At 39.0% G+C, this 24,773-nt stretch overlaps 1 protein-coding gene across 2 annotated transcripts in view; it reads right to left on the bottom strand.

Moving 5' to 3' along the window:
* ZNF704 (zinc finger protein 704) overlaps positions 1 to 24,773 on the bottom strand; it is a 237,991-nt gene that overhangs the window by 192,853 nt on the left and 20,365 nt on the right. The window contains exon 1 of one of the 2 annotated variants that reach the window (XM_064588169.1): positions 917 to 1,341. The exons of the other annotated variant lie outside the window; for it this stretch is intronic. The gene's annotated coding sequence lies outside the window, so the exon portion shown is untranslated. Of the gene's footprint in view, positions 1 to 916; positions 1,342 to 24,773 lie in introns of those variants that run through there. 2 annotated transcript variants of the gene reach the window in all.

Genomic DNA, 24,773 nt, shown 5'->3' with positions numbered 1-24,773 from the left:
CATCATCTGTCATAATGCAAACAAGCAGCATCACAAACATAAGAAGAACCTTTCAGGCATACAAAAACTTTGAAGACTTGAAAGCATAATGCTTCTAAAACAAATCTAAAAATTTAATACATCACTGATTTCTCTTCTACAACTGAGAAACTCAATTAAGTAAATAAATTCTTAAATATTTCACACTAATTATGTTGAATAGAAGAGTACTATAAACATAAAATGAGCCTTATCTTTGACTATGAATAATGATCTTAACCATACTCTTCAGTTCATGAAGAACTGTTTTTTTTTATCTTTTATCTACAGAAGTTAAGATCTTAATGAAATCCCTTATTAGTATGATGATAAAAAAGTCATTAATTTTTCTTATCATTTTTGACTAAATACAACAATGCTTAAGGTTTAAGGCAAATATAAAATTAAGCCTCAGGGCCTTGACTCTGGTTTCAGAATTTGTGATGACTAAAAACAAAGACTGAAGTTAAAGAAAGATTTTTGTAAAGGTGGTTGGTATTTTAAGTGAGGTTTGGAATGAACTTGTTAAAGTCATGAGTGTACAAAGAAGAGCCAGAGGGGGCTCCTGGGTGGCTCAGTCGGATAAGTATCTGCCTTGGGCCCAGGTCATGATCCTAGGGTCCTGCGATTAAGTCCCACATTGGGCTCCTTGCTCAGCAGGGAGTCTGCTTATCCCTCTCCCTCTGCTCCTACCATGCTCGTGCTCTCTCTCCTATCTCTCTCTCAAATAAAATCTCAAAAAAAAAGAAAAGTGAAAAAGAAAAGAAAAGTGATCAGTACTCCACTGCTCAGTGGATTGTGTTTCAAAATACACACACCTATAAGGCATGTCCCAGGCCCATTCAACAGTTCATCCCTTTCGTGGACTGAGTCTGTAAAATCAAAAATCTTCACTTACCCACTAAATAGAGGATATGCTTGTTTCCTTCTTTTTAATTTTAGGTAGGAGGAAAAGCACAAAAAAATTGATCAAATAGATTTAGAATTACAGATGCTAAAGCCACAAACATAAGGCATTTTCAGAATAAAATGAGAATATGTGTGTTCAATAATAGCATACTGGCAACATATGATACTAAAGACCAGAAATTTTCAGACTAAACGGAAACTCTGAGGCATGCATGTTAGAGTCACAGGACCCGCTCACATATGAGAATTCCCAGAACCCAGTGATGAACGTGTGCCTTGGAGTCCACTTGGCTGGAATGTCTCTTTCAAATGAACATTGAGCTCTAAACTGAGCTCTCTTCTCTCCTTGGCCTGTACTTGTGAGGACAAAATGATCTTCTTCCCATGGGGTTCCTGTCAGACCTAGCCCCAGGAAAATGATCAGCCACTTTTGGTCTTCTTGCAACTCATTAAAAAGTTACCATATTTCTTTTTTTTTTTTTAAGATTTTATTTATTTATTTGAGAGAGAGAGAATGAGAGACAGAGAGCATGAGAGGGAAGAGGGTCAGAGGGAGAAGCAGACCCCCTGCTGAGCAGGGAGCCCGATGCGGGACTCGATCCCGGGACTCCAGGATCATGACCTGAGCCAAAGGCAGTCGCTTAACCAACTGAGCCACCCAGGCGCCCTAAACTTACCATATTTCTTAAAATGAGTGCTTTTAAGAGCTGTTTTAATGACATCAATACACAATAGAAAAATATAAAAAAATATTTCATACTTCAAAAAATGTAATGAATGTTCAATAAAAAAAATGTAGCTTGGAAAATCTACAAATGTAATTACTAATATTTCAAACATCCATCAGGAGTCACTTTCTATGTAACCTTTTCTGCCTGGAGGTAGGAGAGGGAGGTGATTTTTCACTTCCATAGCACCTCATTCCAAACCCATGTTACAACAGGGATACGCTAAACACCAGGCATAGAAGATGAAAACAAAGGCCTGGTTTTGACAATCATAAATAGTTTCCCCCTAAGTGTCAAGAATTGCATTAATTAAATACTTAAGTAGTCATTAGTATTAAGTTGTAGCAATAATTGACATCTATTCCTCCCTTGGGGCCAACTGTACTGGTTAAATGAATTCAATCCCAAGACAGGAGTAGTGGAGAACATTACAGGAAGCTCAGCTTTTAGTTTCAGAATTTTAGGGGAAAAAAATCCAGCATTCTAAAGCAAATTAATACAAAGTAGAACAAATTTCCTATAGAAATTGTGGTATAATTATATGTCATGCTCTTAGCCAAGACTTCATAAAAAAATATAGTAATATTCAACAGTGTAAGCTATAAATCTTCCATAATACCTCTTAAACAAAAAATTAATCTCTCCACAGTAATGAGGGAATTCTAACAATGTAATGGATTTCAAAGACTATTTAGCCCAAACTCCTTATATTAAAAGTGGAATTAAAAGGAATTAGAAATGGACCAAAGAGGACAAAAAAATATAGTGATGAGTAAGTAGTTTGGTGGAAGGAGTGGGTGACAGGTGACCTTCATTACATTACTAAGCTTTAGAGTTTACATATAGAGATTACATGTTCTTTTTAACATTCTTTTATCCGTATCAGATAGTAACATTTAAAAGATTTTTTAAAAGAAGAGTTCACAGGAAAGTAGAGAGTGGGGAGAGTACATGAAGTCAAATCTTGAGAAACTGGGCCTAAAATGGCCCAGAGAGATAGGATGGTGGCTGGAGAGATGCTGGACAAGGGAAAATGTTCTAAGATGAAAGGTAATAGAGCATGTTTGAATGCTGAGTCAGAATGGAAAGAAAGGGATGAGTAAGGTTAGTAGTAGCAGTAGAAGGGGATAGGGCTGATATCCAGGTGTTGCACCATTAGCAGATTAGCAGAAGAACACAGCAAAAGGAATCTATGAACCCTGATTAAATTTGCACCCCTATTAGATTAGTGGAACAAAGCAGCTAAAGGAAGATATGGTTCCATTTATATGAGATTTCCAGAAAAGGCAAATCTATAAAGACAGAAAACAGACCAGTGATTGCCTGGGGCTGGGGGTGGGAGCAAGAACTGATAGCAAGTGCCCGCCAGAGAACTTTCTATGGTGGGGGAAATGTTCTAGAACTACACTGTAATGATATCTGTATGATGCTATAAATTTATTAAAAATCATTGAACTGATTTTTATGAGATGTATATTATGGTATGTAGATTATACTTCAATAGTACTGTTAATTAAAAAAAATAAAATAAAAAAGAACTAAGCCAGGAGTAACTGGTGTGGAAAGTATATTCACAAGAACCCTGAGATCAGAAACTGGGAAATTTCTGGTGCTTGTAAAGCAACTTCCATAAAGTCTATGAATCTTTTTTTTTTTTTTTGAAACACGGGTGATGTGTGGCAAGCCAGGCTATCACAAGCAATTGCATTCTTATATCCTGCATACTGGTAAGATGGGGCTCAATCCATTCCCCACTCAAGCCACGTCCCCTGGCTTTGTCACCCATGGAAGAGAGACACGTTTCTCATTCTTCTACCTGGAGAGGAATTTTTGTACTTCATCTGTCCAAAGAGGACACTCTTACTTATTTTTTCCCCAGTTTGCACAATGCCCTGGTGACAAAAGGAAAAGTCTTCTGATGATCTACATGGCCTGGGCCAAGTTAGCTTCCTTCCTGGAAGCAGATATCAATGAATTATGTGACTCCTATGAGCTGGATAGCTTTGATAATAGAAATGTTGAGGGTATCAGAAGAAGCACTCTATGCTACAGCTCAAAAGGAGGCAAAGGCTTCAACACGGAAGACAGCCAGAAAACAAACACAATCTAGAAGCCCCGAGTGACAAATAATGAAGAAAAACAGCAAGACTGTTGACTAGTAATTTCTAGGAGGAAATACAAGGCTAAGGTTTAGGAATAATGTTAGTCTAGATTAAGAAAAAATAAAGTGTCTCCTGCCCAGGAAAGGATTCATCTGACTATCCCACACTGATAAGACTAGACGTTAGAAGGTAGCAGTATTTCATTTTGGTTGCACATTTCAAGATGGGCACGGACAAATTGGAATAAAGACAACAGAATGATCAGTATGGCAAAGGATCTTATTGGGAGGAACGGGGAGTATTTTGTCTAGAAAACAGAAGAGTTATGCCCCACACAGCTGCTCTTAGATGAATGGAGAGCTCTCCTAAAGAAGAGGAATTTGAGTTCTCCTGTGTTCCTCTAGAAACAGGATCAATGGCAATCACTTCTGCTTCCAACTAACTCCCATCTGACCTTAGGGTTTACTCGCTCTTCCTCTTTTCTTCTTCTTACTCTTTTACCACATTGTAAATGAAATATTGTGTATCTATAAGAAATACCACTTTCTACTTACCTGTGTTTTCATGGAGACATAAACTGTTAAGTAGGTAGATTCTCAGAAGCTACTTCATCTCACCTAAACATTTTGTTTTTCACTGTTTCTGTAGAGTTTAAATGTACTTTTCATTTTTAAACGTGTTACAAAATATATGCTAGTTATTAAATTTTCAATAAAAATACGTATAAAATAAAATGGGGAAAGCTTTCTATTCCTCCCCATTCTTTTCCCCGCCTGCCCAGTCAAGTCCAACCCTTAGAGAGAACAGCTTTTAACGATTTACTGCAACATGTCAAATTACTTAAAATGCATTAAATACCTATCAATGCATATATACTATTTGGAGCATCTAAACATGAATGTGATTATACTACATGTATTATTCTGCAACTTATTTTCTTACTTCACAATAAATCAGGGGCAACTTTTCATATTAGTAGTAGATCTACTAATTTTTTAAAACACTGAAAACTATAACAGTTCATGAGATCAGATTTTTTAATTGATCTTTTTTTTATGAGACTTTTTTTTAAGATTTTTAAAAATTTTCTTTATCTGACAGAGAGAGACAAAGTGAGAGAGGGAACACAAGCAGGGGGTAGTGGGAGAGGGAGAAGCAGGCTCCTCGCTGAGCAAGGAGCCTGATGCGGGCCTTGATCTCAGGACCCTGGGATCATGACCTGAGCCAAAGGTAGATGCTTAACAACTGAGCCCCCCAGGCGCCCCTAACTGATCTCTTCTTGAAAGACACTGAGGTTCTTTTCAATTTTTCATTATTAAGAATAATTCTACAGTGAACATCCTTGTATATGTATGCATTTAGCTTTATGCATTTTGCAAGCATTTTTCTGCAGGAAAAATTCCTGGAGGTTGGAATTTCTGAATCCAACAACCAAAATGTTCTTCATAGGGGAACAAAGTCTGGAACACCCACATGATGGACATACCATGAAGTCACCAAAAGAAGGTCATCAAAATATATCCATGATCTATTAAGAGGAAAACATTTGTCCATGATCTATTAAGAGAAACAGTCAAGTTGTAGACTAATATGTTAGGCATGATTGCACTGTATTTAAAAAACAGAGTAGTTTGCTAAGGAGCTATACACCTTAAGGAACAGAAGACTGAATGGGCCAAGAGGGCACTCTGACTTCTTTTCTTATATAATTAGAAATGCTTATGGATGGACACACACACACACACACACACATACACACGCACACAATTTTTAGGTAGTGAGATTATGGAAGACTTATGTATTTAAGGTTTTCAAATTAAAAAAATTAAAATAAAGAATTTAAAAAATAAGATTCACAAAAATTATGAGGAATAATGCTCTGTGCTAATGACATATAAGGAAACTGGGACTCTCAACTACTGTTGGAGGGAGCATACATGTTGTAGGAGGCCCACCTGGTGAAAGGTAGCAAATTTAATTGTGTATCCCTTTGTTTTAGCAATTCTACATCTAAGGAAAAAAAAAGAGAAAAGCACACAAAGATATTTATCCCAGAACTTTTTTTTTTTCAGAACTATTTATAACATTAAACAAATGCAAATTCCCTAAACACCCATCAATAAATTTGGGGTTAAGTATACATAAGCAAAATGTATGGTTAAAAACTGAGACATATCTCTATATTTATTAAAATGGAAAGACATCTAATGTATTAACTGAAAACAAAGGAAATCCAAATGAATATATGTAATATGATCTCAGGAAAGAGGGATGTGTCCATATAAAGAGAGAGAAAATTCTTTTTTTTTTTTTTTTTTTTTTTAAGAGAGAGAAAATTCTAAAAGGACATTCCAAAATGTTAGGAATGGTTTTCCTTGGGAGCAGATTTATAGGCCAATTTTCCTTTCTATTTTGTTTGCATATAATTTGGTATTTTAAAACCTATGAAGTTATTCTATGATGAAAAAATACATGTCATTTTTATATAATTGTTTCTCAAGAATCTGGCATTTATATAGCTAATACTCTTTTTTCTACTAGCTTTCAATTATTAGTATATATGCATATATTAAAGGGGAAAATGAATTACTTAAAATAATACATTCACTTGCACTATTACTTTCATTGATTATCAGCACCTCTCAATCATATTGTACTACAATAACTACCACTGAATTCCTTCTTTCTACCCAACGCAGAAGCCCTTCATGCAGCACATCACAGATACATGCATTATCCAGTGTAATTTCTTGCATGGGAACAAAGCTTCAGTGTTCAATTATATAAGAATACTACCAATTACTGAGTTAACGAACAAATAAAACTTGAAATTTTTATTCCAATGAACAGCTTTTGTTTTCCTAAAAGAAGATAAACAACATAACTATAAATATGATATACTAGGGGAAATTGCAATATTTTAAACAAGAAGTTAACAGTATCTATTTAAATCTTGAATATCTCTAAATGATGTCCTTTGTAAATTGGATGCCACTTTCTAAGACAGGGACTGAAGCTCATCAGCTTTTCTCAATACAAAAACATCTGGTTTTCATAGGAGGATTCCAACAGCTCATTAGAAAAGAGGATGGCTTCTAACATCAGCCCACTTACTTGATCAATCCTTTCTTCTGTCTACACTCAAGTGCATTCCAGGCCACCTTAATCCTAACAATCTCCCTATGGATTTGCAGTAGTGAGATGCTAAAAAGCATGTGTCAACACTCCCTCTTGGAAACTGTCCTTGCTTACTCATCTCAACCCAATAAAATTTGAGGAGTTGGCTCTGGAGATTAACTGGATTTCCAGGAATAATCTGCAGAAAGCCAACCCTTTTGCCTTTTGGGGCTTTCTGCATAGTAAGAAAGTAAAATCGAAATTCTGGAAAAGAGAATGAAATTCATGCCACAGCAAAACCACTCTGGGAGAGCAAGCCTTAGGAAGCAAGTGAATGGTCTACTTGGCCAAGCAACTCTTTAAGACTCTTCCATTCACCAGGAAACCACACAGACCTGAAAAACTTTGTAAGAGAATTTTTCCTATTTCAGATTGTGTTTCCCCACATTAAGATCTATTTTTTAAACTTGTTTTCAAAACACATAGATACACATTACATATTTAGTGACTGAGGACAATGGCATATCAACCACAGTATGGAATATGTAGTCAGACCCAAAGATTTTCAAACATGTCTCACATGTCACAAAGAAAGCAAAGGTTACATTAATAATAGGAACAACTGATTGTGAACTAATTTAACATATTACCACTAAGGGTCATGCTCAAAGAAAGATCGGGCTCTTGAATCAATTGTTAACAAGTATGTCCAAAAACAGTCAACAGAACTCTCCTCATCACTTTAGATTAAATTCTTCAAATTTCATGCTAGGTACACAGAAAAATAAGTCGCATGGCAAATCTATCCAGTCTTAATGAATAGGTGTAATAGAAACACTTTAAAAACAATTGCTTCCAATTGCTAGGCCCTTGATTATATTATTCCCTTAGCCCTCTGAAACCAATGAAGTGTTTGACTGCTTTATCCTCAAGTATATTATTTCTCTGTACCAAGACAGTAAATGGCAGATGAAAGTCAGACTGGTTGGGTGGTGTGAAGATGGGGCAAGAAGTAAAACTCATCACAACAGAGTTGAAACCCTGTGTTAGGTTCTGGCATCATACATTCTAACCATACAAGTACACTATCTCAGCAATCAGGGTTGTTAATGCTGGATTTACCACAGCAAGTTTTAACTTTAATATCCTCACAACTTAATAGTCAACAAAGCATGACTTGGCTTGCCTAATGGCAGATTAGTCAGCTGCACATTTAACAAAGTTATTGCAAAAATGTTTGGTGGAAGACTTCTTGGCTGAAGTTTCAAGCCTTCTATTAAAATTATGCAAGTGAGAACACACAACTTTTAAATATATATATTTTTAAATCCTTTCTGAAAAGCCCTGAGTGGAAATACTATTTCTATAAAGTACAATATAGACTCAGGCTCTGTTCAAGTTACCTGCATATCCTTTCCAACCAAATATAAGGAGAGAGGGGAAATCAACATCAATATGGCTCAACCTTATTGGATTTAACTTCAGTATACAGAATTTTTAACTTATCACATCAATTAGGTACTCCATTTGTTTTATATAAATCAAAGTTTAACTCAACCAATCACATCCAATCCATGGGAAAATGCTGTGGCCGAATATATCCAGAATCCAATCACTTCCCACCACCTTCCACAGCAAGCCACCATCACCTCTTACCAGGATTTGTACAATAGTTTCCTCCCTGGATCCCTGTTGGCATCCTTGCCCTGCCTCCCACATGCCCCAGTTCCTTCTCAGTAACAGTAGCCTGTCTTATCTCTTAAAAACAAGAGTCAGATCATGCCTTTCCCCATCTCAGAACTCTCCAATGGCTCCCCATTTTGCACACAATAAAAGCCTCCAGGGCCTCATCCGAGCTGGCTCCCCTCTATCCTTCCTTCTCCCTCTCCTGCTTCCTCCCCCCACCTGTGCTGGCCTTGAACGTGCCACACACACCCCTGCCTTGGGGCCTTTCCACTGGCCACCCCATCGTCCAGGAATGTTCTTCCTTCATATACCCACACTGCTTGCTTCCTCACCCTTTCATTCTTTTTGCATATGTCTCCACCCTCTCTAAAGTTGCAGCGCTTTTCTCCCACTCCACATCTGCCATATTCTATTTTATATTGTTCTTTAGCACTTACCATTTCACAATGAACCGTATAATTTACTATTTATTATGTTTATGGTCTGGGCCGCTCCACCAGAGTGTTAGCTCTATGAAAATAGACATTTTTTGTTTTATGTACTGATGTTTCCCAGCACCTAGAAGAGTGTCTGAAACACAGTGAACCCTCAATAAGTATTTGGGGAATAAATAAATGAATGAATTTTCAGGTGATTATATATGCTGTATGGTAGCACCTACTAATAAAGTCTAAGGAGGACAGATATCAAGTTCCTGAGGCTGCAAAGTGTGGGGTTCTTCAATCTAAAAGAAATTTCCCAAGTTACCAGAAGGAAATAGTGAATTGCGCTGTATTTGGGGAAGAAATAAGTGAAACACAGAATGGTCACCATCTTAATCCTTTCCTTATCAAAGTATTCAACTTTATTTCATGGAGGACTTTATCTCTAGGAATGCAACCCTTATTTTATAATAAAATCTATAGAGAAAATAGGATTTATTTTACTTTTTAAATTAAGGGACTCTGGACCTTCCTTCTACAAATATCACCAGGTTAATCCAGGACAAACGTATAGAGAGAAAATAAGGCATAATTTCAGAAGCAAGTCACAGTTAAAGTTGTATGATTTTCAAAACTCCTGGGGAGTGAAGATTCCTGGAGAGTAAAGTGTTAGAGGCAGGTCATCAAGCAGCCTGGTCCCCAGGGATGCCTGGGGACACTTCCTCACACCTGCCTGTGGTTCCCAGCAGATCTAGCCCACTTGCACTCCCAGGGAATCCTAACATTCATAGTCAAGAATAACACTGATAATCAGTGCTGTCTTCAATGTCTTCCACATTTGGTTTACAGTGACTATTTGAGTCCCACCTGACCTTCTTAGAAGCTTCTTTCTGAAGGAGTAGAGGCAGCTGTTTTACTGAGAGACAGTTGACCTATAGAAGACTGCCCATACTAATTGTTATGACTGTCACACAGGGCCTCAACTGATGGCCACTGCCACTGCCAGGAGGAGCTGGGGCCCCTGGGCACAGAACAGACCTTCGTTGTCTCTGACCTTTCTTCCTTGGAGGCTCTTCCCAAGGGACCACTTTCACTGGCACCTTGCCCTGCCCCACCACACTGAATAGAAGGGCTACCCTAGAGACAGCAGACTTTACAGGGCCTTTCCCACACCCCTACTGGAGCCCATCCCCCATCTCCCTGATGGCCCCTCTGCCCCCCTGCTGAGCATCTCTGAGCTCCCTTGTCCCCACCTGGCCTGAATCCTAGGCACAAACCCACAGCAAGAAAAAGGAGATTCCTGGGAACTCAAGCAGCATGTTAAAGCTCATTTTTTTTAATGGGTTAAATAGTATTTGCTTCTGACCTGGGAATCAAATCAGACTTTAAAACATGGTTCCTCTGACCAAACCACACATTTCCCAAAAGTGGTTGGAATAGAACTTTATGGAAAGTTGTTGAATGTACTTCTGACATGTATCAAAAAAAAAAAAAGCAAATCAGTTTTTGAAGAGAGTATTGCACATTTTCTTTGGGCATAAACAGGGCCAAGAGAATCTGATAGGAGAGAGCTAGAAACTGATGTCGATTAGTGGCGGTGGCTGGAAATGACAGTTCAGGTGACGAGGCCAGCCCATGCGCACATGAGAAACTAGAGGAAACCAGGGAAGAGTCAAGAGGAAGGATGAGCAGACTCTGGAGAGAAACAGGGACAGAGGGCAAAAGGGTCCTCAGACAGACGGGATCTGAGGGCTACCTCCTCCCCCCACACTCCAGTCCTTTACCCGTCCACACCTGAGGGCCCGCCGCAGGCTGTCTCCTATTACAGGCCTCGATCTTCCCCTCACAAACATAATCCCCACCCACCCACCTCACCCCACTTTTCCCTTCTGTAAAACCTGCGCTGGTTTCAACTTCTTGCAACAAAAAGCAAAAGCGTTAGACTATCTAACCCAATACCTTGAATTCCTTTGGCACTAGAACTATAAAGATGGCCTCTTAAACTCAACAGTGGTTGCCACAGTCTGACACAGCTTGTTTAATTTTCAGAGAGATTAAGAGGCATATTTTCAGAAAAAAAAAAAGAATATTGGTTGCTAAAGTTTCTTCCTTAAATATACATTTCACTTCAATATAATTTACGATTCCTTGGAGCAGTAAACAGCAGGTGAAATTAAAAACTAAAGTTGAAAACGAACGAATTCACCCTTTAGCTTGGGTTGTGCTCTTAATTCACAGCCAGCCAATCACTTTAACTAGCTGCACAGGTGACTAAATAAAATCTGTTAATAAATGCAGCTAGAGTGTATTCAAAAAATTAAGCAATGCATATTAGAATAAATTTGTGTATCTGCTGATCATAAATTTAATTCTTTAAAATAAAGGTCCAACTGGCATATAAGGGAGTAGATAAGAATAAGAGGGAGAAATCTCTCCCACTTCAGCACAGTCTTTCATAAGAAGGCAGATGGGTCAACAGAAGAACTGGGTTAACCCATGATAAATGATTGCAGGCAGACCTTAAGATAAGAAGGTGAGCTTACGGCATTTCAGCCTGTTCATGATCCTTTCTTCCTGCCGGGATGCTTATGGACTTCATGTTTGCTTAGCCAGCTATAATAAATGTGCAAATATATGTGTGTGTGAGAGAAAGTGTGCATGTATGTATAAAAGAATAAATAAATACAACACATACATACATATGTCTTAGCAGTTTTGCTCCTGCTAGAACCAGACTGATACAATTTAAAACATGGTATAAAGTATTTATTTTTGGGGGGTTTTTTTGTTTGTTTTTTTTTTTAAAGATTTTATTTATTTATTTATTTGACAGAGAGAGACACAGTGAGAGAGGGAACACAAGCAGGGGGAGTGGGAGAGGGAGAAGCAGGCTTCCCGCAGAGCAGGGAGCCCGATGTGGGACTCGATCCCAGGACCCTGGGATCATGACCTGAGCTGAAGGCAGTCGCTTAACCAACTGAGCCACCTAGGCGCCCTAAAGTATTTATGTTTTACCCATCTCTCTCCTCCAATAGTCCAGAAACTACTTGGAGGCAGAGAACAAGTTTTGCTTGGCTTTGTATGTGATATATATTCTTCAGATTTATTTGACACCTGTTATATGCATTCTTGGCACACACTGGGTGCTTGATAAATGTTTACTTAGTTAATGTAAGTAAGTGATGATAATATGGCAATGGGGCCAGTCTGCAAGAGCTGAAAGGAAGATCTGTAAAATCAAGGGACAGAGTGATTACTATTCCATATTCACAATATTCTAAAGTATACAGAATACAATAACAGCAGTTAGTAGTAGTAATAATAATGATGACTACATTTATGAAACCCTTACTAAATACAAGACATTGTATTAAAATTTCTTCATACACGTTATTTCACTCCAATCCCGCCCCCCCAAAATCCTAAGAGAACGATCCTGTTGGCCAAACTTTACAGGTAAAGAAACGAAGGCACCCAGAAATCACATAACTGACTCAAGGTCTCACAGATCTTTCCCCTCACCTGCTCTCTCCTGTACCTACCTCTCTACAGGTTACTTCCCATCAGTAATCAGATATGCTCCAATATCTCTTCTCTTGACCTCTGATCCTGCTCAACGACTGCACCTCTGCTGTATTCTCTGTCACAGTTAAGTTACCAATATCATGTCCACATGAGCTGTCTTCACTCCCCTACCTCCTATTCCCTACCTCTTTGACTTACTGTAATCGATTTCTACTTCCACCAAAAGAAAAGATGCTTTTGCTAGAGTCACAGTGAACTACATATCACCACATTTATAAATGCACATGTTCCAATTTCTATTCTCGACAGTACTAAACACAATTAGACTCCTAAAGCATCATCTTTTCTTGGCTTTATGATAGCAGGATGAGTCCCAATTCGTATTTGCAGAAGAAAACAACAGAATCCTCTAGTTAGCTTAAACAGAAAGAGGGTTATTGGTAGTTCAGAAATCTCCAAGAAGCCTGGCGAGTCAGATGGGGATGTTCAAAAGGACAAGGACAGAAGAAAGAAACCATGCTGAAAGATGAGCAGGAAGCACAGAGCCAGGAGAAAAGTCCAACCCCATCACAAGTCTGAACTAGAAAAAGTACCACAGCACTGCCTCCCACCACTCAAATCCCATGACAACAGGTACTGAAAACTAGAACTTCCATGACAGATGTCCCAGTAGCACCAGGAAACTTCGGCACTACGTCTGTCGGAAGATGACTTCAGCACGTGGCCACCCCTCACTGTCTTCCTCAGCCTCTTGTCACATGCCTCATGTATTGGCAGAATTGAAGTCACACACAGTTCTAGCTGCAAGGTATTCATTCTGGGAAATTCTGGCCACAGTAGCATGGGAAAATAACACAGGAGGGGATGGCAGAGGTGTTGAATGAACCAATCTGCCGTATCTGTCACACCACCATACATTTCTAGATTTCCACACTTTTGGTCTTTGCAGCGTCTTCTGTCTGTGACCTCCAACACATATTTTTAGTCTATGCACTTCTCTCTTCTTCCATGGCTAACATCATTTTTCACGTGGACTACTACAATTCCTTCCAGTCTAAATTACCCACTTCCACTCTTAATCCCCAAGAATCCACACATTGTTGAGAGAATCAAATAAGAAAGAAGATTTTATATCTGTAACATAACCTATAAAAATGATTGCTAATAAACTATTGTTCTTAGTTGTAACTTTTAAACTTTTTAAAACACCATTTAAGTAGGAAGCTACATATGTGTCACAACTTGAAGGTGCTAGAAAGATCCCCAGTCTATATCTGTATCCTGATGGCTAAGAATAATGCCAGAAATTCTAACAATAGGGTTAAGTCGTACTTATATCATGAATCCAGCACCTCTGGCTAAACCATATATATCCCGGGAAAAGGAGTCTATATTTTTTGTGAAATTATATAAAACTGGGATCAAATCCTAGCTCTTTCTGCATTTTAAGGTCTGCTCTTCTTCTTTAAAGAGGAATCACAGGTGGGTAGAAAGGATTCAATGAAAATATCTAATGAAGTGACTGATCCATGGTAAATAGGCAATGAACTCTAGCCCTTTCTCTCTGTCAGTATCTTATTGAGAATTAGTTTGTGAGAGTGATTAATATCCATTGTGATGGTTAATGAAAGACAAAGGGTTGTAGCAATCCTATACAGGCTTAGTGTGTAAAAGGGACTACAAACCCACAGAAAAGGAGGCCCCAGTGGAGGACAATGGGGCTCTGCTCAGAGAAAACAGGATGGGCCACTTGGGGCAGCCAGAGGTAGGGAAGGCTGTTGGGAGCCTAGAGTGGGAAATGGGTCATAAGACAAATAGAGACAGCAATAAAACCGGGAAGAAATCACAAAATCCATCTCACTCACTTCAGAGCTGGTGCCTGGAGTGAGCCCAGTGGGGTGGCGTCAGTGTCTCTGACCACTGTCCACATCACCCCACATGCTGAGCTCTAACCTGCCCCAGAAAAGCCTAGGAAATAGGAACCACAGTGAAGATGAGCAGGTAGAGTAGGTGCTCAGCAATGGCACGTCATTCCTTGCTTTACTTTTTGTCCCAGAGCTTGTTTCACAACAGCAGCAATCTTCCCCAAATCAATGCAATCCTACTTGAGTCTCCTTAACACAGACGGAGGGCAGGCCTGCAAGCTAGGCAAGGCCAAAGGAGGTTTACTTTCTCACCTGCTGATGGGTGATTTCATCTTCAACCCAGGAAATGAGCCAAAAGACGACCCTATGTTGGCTCTTGCTAAAATGTACCCCGTGGTTATTTATCACTGCAAATCATGTAGAAGAAACTGCTTTCCACCAATATATCTCATATATTTGGCCTATGAACTAACTCAATTTATAGGGTTTTTTTTTTTTTTTAGTTTTTTTTTAAACAAAAACAGGAACCTTATATTAGTATAAATTTTACTAATTTAGTAAAGTAGGAACTTTGTATTCATTTGCATATTCTAGAACAGTGCTATTTAATGTAGTACTTTTAAAGGCGGACTTTGTAGGAGAAGGGATTTTTGTCAGTAGTTTACAGGCTCCGTATACTAACATTCTTCTTCCCAACACACGATGTGGCCCCGACACCCCTGGTAGAAGAAATGAAAGTTGGCTGGTAGCCAAGCAGTGCTCCTCACAGGACCTTACACAGCACAAAGACTTGTGTTCATGAATATCAAAGGTCACATATTCTGGTTTTTTTAGAAGTTGAAACTTTTTGCTCATGTGCTAGCTGTTTGAAGGACATTCTATAAAAAAGAAGGTAAAATATGAACAAGCCACAATTTATTCTCTAGCTTTGAAAGGCAAGTAAGTTGTTTACAGCCAAAAACATGTACATTCTTCCAGGAAAACAGCAGACAAGTGATAGACACTATATAAACACCTTCTGTATCTCTGTATAACACACAGTTTTAAAGTATATGTTAATACATTAATTCCCAACTAAAATACCTCTTAGTTTTCTTATTTAAAGATCATTCTCATGGAATCCTTTATAAAAGAGGTTGTATAAAAGCTTTAAAGAAGATAAAAATTCTAAAGCTTGAGTATTTATTCCAACCCACACATATACCAGTCTCCTTTTCCCCAGTGATAACAAGAAATAAAGATATTTTAGTAGAACTTTGAAAAGAGTGCTTGCTTGAAAAGTAGTCATTCATTCAATAAATATTTTTACTAGGTATTGTATGTAGGCAAAGGGGATAATAATGATGTATGTGTGCGTGTATGTGTATGTGTGTGTGTGTGTGTGTGTACTAAAAATGTATAAAGGTGCCTACACTTGTGGAGCTTGCAGATTAGTGGGCGTGAGGGGCATAAATAAATGAATTGCACAAACAGAAACAATATTACAATTATAGCAAATGCTCTGATAGGGAGGTATGTGGAAAAGCTATGAATACATGGGAGGGGAAATAGTAGAGTCCAGGAAGGCGACTGAGAAAGGGTCTTTGTTGGTTTGGGCTGCTATAACAAAAATACATAGACTAGGTGGCTTAAACAACAAATATTTGCTCCTCATAATTTTGGAGGCCAAGAAGTCCAAGATTAAGGCATGGCAGATTTGGTGTCTGGTGGGGTGTCTGGTTTACAAGGCAAGAGAGTGAGAGAGTGAGAGCTCTCGGACTCTTCATCTCTTTATAAGGACATCAATTCCATCATGGGTATCCACTTCCATGACCTTACCTTAATCTAATTACCTCCCAAAGGTCCCATCTCCAAATATCATCAGTCCATACCAGGAAGTGATGGCTGGATTGAGGTCTGACGAGAGGTGGAGCTATTTAAATGAAGGCAGTTGTGACAGGAAGGCATGGCAGGTTTAAGAACTTGGAAAAAAAAAAAATCACCAAAGCTGGAGACCAGAATAAGGGATGATACAGGGCATGAGATGAAGCCAAGGAGATAGAGCAGTCCAGACCACGTATTATGAAATGAATTGTGTCCTCCCAAAGTTCACATGTTGAGATCCTAACCTCCAATACCTCAGATTATGACTATATTTGAACATAGGGTCTTTAAAGAGGTACTTAAGAAACAATAAGGTCATATGGGTAAGCCCTAATCCAATATGACTGGCATCCTCATAAAGAGATTAGGATATAGATAACACACAGATCAAGGGATGACCATGTGCAGACACAGCAAGAAGGTGGCCATCTGCAAGCCAAGGAGAGAGCCCTCAGAAGGAACCAAGGTTTGTGGACTTTGAGCCTCCAGAACTGAGAGAATATAAATTTTTGTTGCTTAAGCAGCAGAGTCTATGTTATTTTGTCATGACAGCCTTAGCATGCTACTAAGGCCATACAGGGGACAGTAAAAAATGTGGTCTTGATCCTAAGACTACGGAATCCACAGATGGGGTTTAAACTGGGGGTAGAAGGATTATAGATCAGATATGCCATTTACTCTGTCTGCAGTGTCAAGGTGAACTGCTGAGAAACTGAGTGTGGCAGGGTGTGATAAGCTGAATAATGGCTCCCAAAGACATCCACATCCTAATCCGGGGCACCTGTGAATCTTACCTTATATGACAAAAGTAACTCTGAGGATGTGATAAAGATCTTGCAATGGGGAGATTATCCTGAATTATCCAGGTGGGCTCTAAATAAAATCACAAGGGAGATTTCACAGTGGAGGAGAAGGGCATGTAATGATGGAGGCAGAGAGTAGAGCAATGTGCTTTGAAGATGGAGGAAAGGCCTACAAAACAAAGAATTTAGGCGGCCACTGGAAGCTGGAAAAGGTGGAAGAATGGATGGACACGAAGAGCCTCCTGGGAAAGGAACCAACACACCTTGACTTGAGCCCAGTGAGAACCATTTGGACCTCTGGTCTCCAAAGCAGTAAGAGAATACATTGGTGTAATTTTAAGCCACTAAATTTGTGGTGATTTGCTACAGTGGCAACAGGAACCCAATATATGGGAAGATCAACTACGAGGCGGTAAGTATTCATCTAGGGGAGAGATGCTCTCATAGTGGTGGCTGCAATGGTGAGGATACTTACTTGAGAAATACTTAGCAAGTAAAATCAATAGGAATAGATGCTGCATTTGATCTGGAAGGAAGGTGAAGGAGAGGGAGCCAATGAGATTTCTGTGTTCTTCACTGCCCTACCACAGTAACAACTAGGTACTGGTAAAGCAGTAAATGTACCATCCCACTCTGAGAGGCAGGGATCTGAAGAGCCATTTAAAGATCTGAAGACAGGAAAACAAAAGCTGTTTTTCTCATTTTACTTTATCTCGGAGCTTTAAATTTTAAAAATCTACCTCCAAACTAAATATGCTATTACAATTTTATGTGGAGACGATCAAAACTCTTTAGTTTAAAAAAAAGTTTCTGAATGTGGACTATTTCTTGACTTTGATTTCAAAAAAACCTGGATCCCTTGGGGTATTTAACCTTGAAGATATATGAATGGAGGTTACAGAGTACCTATTCTATTCAGTCTTCTTATTATATATTTAAGCTCCCCTCCATAAAGATTTAGCCTCTCAAGACCACCAAAAGCTAATATACACAGAATGTTATAGTTTTTAGTAATACATAGCCCTAAAGCACCAATGCCACACCCTTCCTCACTTTCACAGTGATTCTGATCCCACAGAGCTCCATGCAAACACAGGCATCAGTAGGGCCCTGTTCAATGCCAAATCTAATGCAGAACGTTTCCTGCACTTGCACTTTAATTTCCTCACACCGGACGCTGACCCTGCTGATAAGAAGAGTCTTGGCTACATTTAGGAAGTTCAAGCATTTGATTAAAACTGGTCCTGTGTGACTTGTGCTACTTACCTTTCTCACACTAATCGCCTGGTTCATGTCAGAACAAAAAAGAGCTAGTATGCTCCAATACTCTGCATTCCTCTTTTAGGGATGGGATGCTCCACATATCTAAACTTCTGCAAACATTGCTGAGAATTTAGATGGTCTTTCAGCACTGATGAAGGAACTGTCTTAAGGACTTGGGATTTATTATTAGTAAAATGGTAAGGAAATATCCTCAGAACCATGAATTCAGACTTGCTTATAGAGTAAGATTTCGAAGCAGAAGAGGCACACCTGAATATCCCAAAACAGAGGAAAACCACAAAAAATCTGAAAAATTATAGCAACCTGGGGCCATTTTACCTCAACTGTTTAATGCCCTAAATGATGTAAGAGTCTCCCTATTAAAACTCCAGTATTTGATGCTCCTAAATTACCATGTTCATCCTTGACTGGGGGAGGGAAGTGTGTGCTTTAATTTTAGATGATTTTAATAAAAATTGCTAAAGAAAAATGGTTAAGCTCCTAACCTCTGCTGTACTAAAAACTATGTGGCACTATTCCATGTCTAGCAATACTAAATAAATAAAATAAAGCATGTCTTTTTGCTTTCTATACTGCTGGGTGTTATGTTGTATTTTCAAGATTTTGAAGGATGGACCATGAAGTTACCTTATTCTCTTAGTCTTATCAGGAAATGCTGCTCATGAATCATGCATGACTAAATCAGCCTTTTGGTTTCGCAGAGATTTGCATCCCTCCCTAGGTAATCCAGGGCCATACTGATATCACTGATCTGTTCAACTCATTAAGTAATGACTTGCATGCTCTTCACTGGTGTTTTTTAGCAGTTGCTCTTGAGTGAAACTCACACGTAGTTCCTAGCAGCAACTATTCATTTCCTAAGCAGACACTTTAAAATGAATTGATATTTTATCTTGGAGGATAAAGGCATTCCAATTTATCGAGTAACTCAGCTTTTAAAATACAGAGACTTAATACACACACACATCTTAAATCCTCTACTTTGAGAATACTGTTACTGGTACATTTTTAAATGAATCAAGAGATCTTTGGGGTTTACTGGGGGACTAAATAGATTATCTAAAGTCAAGGAGTATGTCTTCCCCAAAAAGCTAATTATATCATTGTCAAAGCTCTCAAAGAAGGAGGTATTTTCTAGGTAGTCTATTGATGTAGTCATGTTTTTGGATAATAAGTTCTTTTGGTTGGACTTAACCTGGTTTCCACTCCTGAAAAACTTAACCTGGCTTCCATTCAGTCAATCTTCACTGGAGATGAAGAATAATTGGGCAATATTCTTTTAGAATTTCAGAGCTAAAAGGACTTCTAAAGATACCTAGCTCTGTAAGATCACAGGATATGAGATGAATAAGACAAAAAACAAATGCACTTCTGTATACTTATAACAAACACATGGACACTGAAATTTAAAAAACAATTACAAAAAAAAAACACCACAATTACAATCACGCCAAATAAAATAAAATACTTAGGTATAAGTCTAGTAGAAACATGTACGGGATTTGTTTCCTGAAAATATGAAAGCGCTGCTGAAGAAATGAAGGAAGACCTAACTAAATGGAGAGACATATCATGGCAATGGGTCAGAAGACTCAATATAGTCAAAGTGTCAATTCACCTCAAATTCATCTACAGGTTTATCAATCCTAGCAAGGCTCTTATACACAGAGACATGCTCATTCTAAAATGTGTATGGAAAAGCACAGGACACCTGAAGCAAATCCAACTTTTTTTTAAGAAGGTTTAGTTATTTGAGAGAGAGAGAGAGTGCATGAGTGGGGGGAAGGGCAGAGGTAGAGGGAATCTCCAGCAGACTCCCCGCTAAGCTTGGAGCTATCACGGGGCTTGATCCCATGACCCTGAGATCATGACCTGAGCTGAAATCAAGAGTCGGGTGCTCAACTGACTGGGCCACCCAGCTGCCCCAAAACATTTAAGATAAAAAAAGAATAAAGTGAGAGGAGTCACTCTACCCTATATAAAAAGACTTGTTATATAGCTACCGTACTCAAGACAGTGTGATATTGGCAGAGGGAGAGACACATAGGCCAATGGAGCAGAGCAGAGAGCCCTAATGTGGACCCTCATAAATATGTCCAACCGATTTCTGTCAAAGGTGGAAAAGCAATGCAATGCAGGAAAGATCATTTTTTTAAACGAATGGTGCTGAAGCATTGGTCATCCGTAGGCAAACACATGAACCTCAGTCCACACCTCATATGTTCTATAAAAAGTAACTCAAAATACATTGCTGGTGTGAATGTAAACTGACATAGTCACTATGAAAAACTCTGGCAATTTCTTATAAAACTAAACATGCACTTAACCATAATTGATCCAGCAATTGTACTCAAGGGCATTTATCCAAGAGAAATAAAAACTTACATGAACGTCTACAATTTTTTTCAAAATAGCCCAAACCAGAAACAACCCAAATGTCCTTCACTTACATCCGTACCATGGAATACTGCTCAGTAATAAAAAGGAATAAACTATTGATACATGAAACAGCTTGGTGTTGGTTCAAAACCTCAGGAGCCTCCCAGGTGAAATTTGAAACTGGCCCTGATATACGAGGGCAAAGAAAGACTGAAGAAAGGGGCAGACAGTTCCAGACAGGAAGGGGGAAGGCCTAATAAGCAAGGGAACTTACATTCCAGGCTTGTCTTGAGCAGGCACAAGATAAGTAGACCTCCATACCTGCCCACCAGAATCTTAAAAGTTTATATAGCGGGCTTAACTGGGCTCAGTCACATACACCATTCAGATGGTCCCAATAACACCTTCTTTTCTCAAGCCTACATCCTTAAAACAGCTCCCAGTGTGGGAATGGAGAGCACAATATACATTTACATTGCAAGAACAAGGTAGGGTGAGGAGCCTCTGATTGCCTGGGTCCTGTTCTCAAGTCAGCTGGCAGTCATGTCCTCCCAATTACCTTCTCCAACACTTGGATGGAACTCAAGGGAACTATGTTGTAGTGAAAAGATCTGATCTCAAAAGGTTACGCACTGCATGATTCCATTTATATAACATTCTTTTTTTTTTTTTTAAGATTTTATTTATTTGCGAGAGAGAGAATGAGAGACAGAGAACATGAGAGGGGGGAGGGTCAGAGGGAGAAGCAGACTCCCTGCCGAGCAGGGAGCCCGATGTGGGACTCGATCCCGGGACTCCAGGATCATGACCTGAGCCGAAGGCAGTCACTTAACCAACTGAGCCACCCAGGTGCCCCTCCATTTATATAACATTCCTGAGGGACAAAATTATAGACATGGAAAACAGATTGGTGGTTGCTAGGGGTTAGAGACGTAGAGGTGGGAAAGAGGTAGCTATGGCTATAAAAGGGTAACAGGAGGGATCCTTGTGATGGGACTGTTTCCTATCTTCACTGTGGTTTTGGTCACATAAATCTATCACACATGTGATAACATTGCATGCACACACACAGGTGCATTAAAACTGATGAAATCTGAATAAGGTCGGTGGATTGTATCAATATCAGTTTCCTGGGTGTGATATTGTCTTGTAGTTAAGCAAAATGTTACCCTTGGACAAAACTGGATGAGGGTTATACAGGATCTCTCGGGGTTGTGTCTTACAACTGTGGGTGAATTTATAATTATTTTTTGAAGTTTTTTTTTAAACTAAAAAAAAAGATAAGATACATAGTCTACCCCTATTTTACAGATGAATAAAGAAACAAGCACTAAAGGAATTTACTCAAGATTGCACTGTTAGTTAAGAGCTAAGACAAAAAATAAGACTCAGGTCTCTGAATCTTCCACTGTGCCATAATCCTTAACACAAATAATAAAATAAGCAATCATTACTGTTCCATCCCGTCTGGGGGATTAAAATAATAAAGACAGGGGCACCTGGCTGGCTCAGTCAGTACAGCATGCTACTTGTGATTTCATGGTCATGAGTTCAAGCCCCACATTGGGTGTAGAGCTTACTTAAAAAAAAAAAAAGATATTCAACAAATAGAAAAATAACCCAATTTTTTAAAAAAGAGAAAAAATAATAAAGATAACATCAAGCAGCTAAAAATCTAGTTAAGGATACACGGAATAATGTTAAGGGAATAAGCGGGAACTAAATTTAAGTATTACATAGTTCTAAGTTAAATATATAAGAACTCGGAAAAAAGGCACAAACACGTTTGTCATACAATTCCTCTACAAATCTGAACAAAGCTAAAGCAAACAACTTCATTTATACAGAAAAAACCCGTAAGAAAAGGACTTCTTATCCAGATGCACAGACTTAGCCTTAAATATATTTTATGCTTAGGATAACATATTCTGGGCGGAAGGCGGACCACCACAGGAGATGTGCAGCTAATGGTTACCAGACTGGTGTCTGCTCCCTTGCCTCCACCCTCCTCAGTGGCAAGCCCAGTGACACAAAACATCCTAGGAAAGGACACAGGTCCTCTTCTTCACAGAAGTAAGCCATGCACACACAACAAATAAATCTAGCCTATCTGAAGTGGAACTTGTTATTTACCTCAGAGTCTAGTTTTAAATTTATTATGATTGTAATCTGTGGGTCAAAAGGGACAAAAGTATTACTTAATACTCAGTTCCATAGTAATAGTTATCAACTTTGTGACAGAACACTGCAAGAGGGCTGGAAAGTAGTGTTCCGCACAGGGCCAACTCAGTCTGCACTGCATTGAGTTCCAGTAATGAAGAGTATCATCAGGATTCTGGTAATGATGATGGACTTTCAGGTTCTGTTTACCTGGCCCTGAAGATGATGGATTTTTAAGGTCTGAGGGTGAATATTAAAACTTTTATGATAGTTTTGCACATCTGGGGGGCTTGTTATATAGCTTTAATGTTCACTGAAATATGTTTCTTTTTATTTATTTTATTTTTTTAGGATTTTATTTGAGAGAAAGAGAGAGCAACGAGCTGGGCACAGGGAGGGGCAGAGGGAAAGGGAGAAGCAGACTCCCCACTGAACAGGGAGCCTGACACGGGGCTCGATCCCAGGACCCTGGAAGAATGACCTAAGCCAAAGTCTCAACCAAATGAGCCACCCAGGTGCCCCAAAATATGTTTCTTTCTCGAATTCAATTTTTCTTGCTCCCAATAAAATATTTGCTTTTTTTTTTACATTATCAGCATAACACTGGGATTCAGTTAAGTTTGTTATGTTTTGCATCAGTTTTTCTTGAAATACAATGTTGCATTAATAGGCAATGGTAACTTTCTGGGATTTTACTCAAATTTACTGTGATTTTGCTGATTTTATTCCTTTATTCATATTTGCTTTTTAATCATGTATTAGATGGAACTGCATTCCTTATTGTGGTTAATATTGTGGCTTGCTTTTTAATTACAGCCCCATAGTTTGCTTTCTATCACATGATGGTATGAGATTAAATTCACCAGCAACTTGTCTTTTTTGTTTGCTGTTAGTATTCTTTAACATAGAAACTTAGCTGTTTGCACATTTTTCAGAACGGGTTGGCTATCACGATCTTTCCACAGCTTGTTATTTCTGTATTTATAAGAACACAACTTAAAAATCAGGCATAATACATGCATGGGATAAAAAGTACTTAATCGCCTCCCTCCCCTCAAAAACCCCTCCCTATGAAATTGAAATGTTTTTTTTTTTTTAAGATTTTATTTATTTATTTTGTTAGAGAGAGAGAGCATGGGTGAGAGAGCGTGAGCAAGAGTACAAGCAGGGGGAGCAGCAGAGGGAGAGGGAGAAGGAGGCTCCCTGCTGAGCAAGGAGCCTGTTGCGGGACTCGATCCCAGGGCACTGGGATCATGACCTGAGCCAAAGGCAGATGCTTAACCGACTGAGCCACCCAGGCATCCCAAAATTGAAATGCTTCTTATATGATGGCATGACACTGGCACGGTGTGTCCCCAGCAAAGTCAGCAAAGCTGATATTATCCTAGCACTAATACCTGCTTCTACCCCCTCATCTCCCTTCCCTTCACCAGGCCCCTTCCTGTCCCCCAGTCTCCTCACTCACTATGTGCTATCCATTGTTGTTTGCTTTGTTTTCTGCCTAGAGAACCATTCACCTCATCCTCTACTTTACAATCTCCTTTTCAGCTTTTAGAATTAGTTCTAATATCATTTACTCCAAAGCCTTCATGGGCTCCTGTAAGTAGTTAACTTTCCCTTTTCCGTATTCCCAGAACACTTTTGAGCCCATTACTACAGAACTCAGAAGGCTGTACTATAAATATCTGCAAATCTGTTTGTTTCCTCTATTTGACAGGAACACCTCAGGTGGGGACTATGGGAAAGTGCCTGACCTAAAGCAGGTGACAAGTAAAGCAGGCTTGCTTCCTGATCGTCCCCAGCCATCAGCCTGCTAGGTTGGGCTATTGTTTTGTTTTTGGAAACAGCAGCAAGTTTATTCTCATGATCTAAGGAAAATGCATGAGCCAATGCAAGGCAGGGACATAATTAT

This window comes from Mirounga angustirostris, unplaced genomic scaffold, assembly GCF_029215605.1.
Source record: "Mirounga angustirostris isolate CCGP_5_RB_7025 unplaced genomic scaffold, mMirAng1.0.hap1 SCAF_4, whole genome shotgun sequence".
In the NCBI taxonomy this organism is placed as follows: domain Eukaryota; kingdom Metazoa; phylum Chordata; class Mammalia; order Carnivora; family Phocidae; genus Mirounga; species Mirounga angustirostris.
This window is presented reverse-complemented; position numbering and strand designations above follow the sequence as displayed.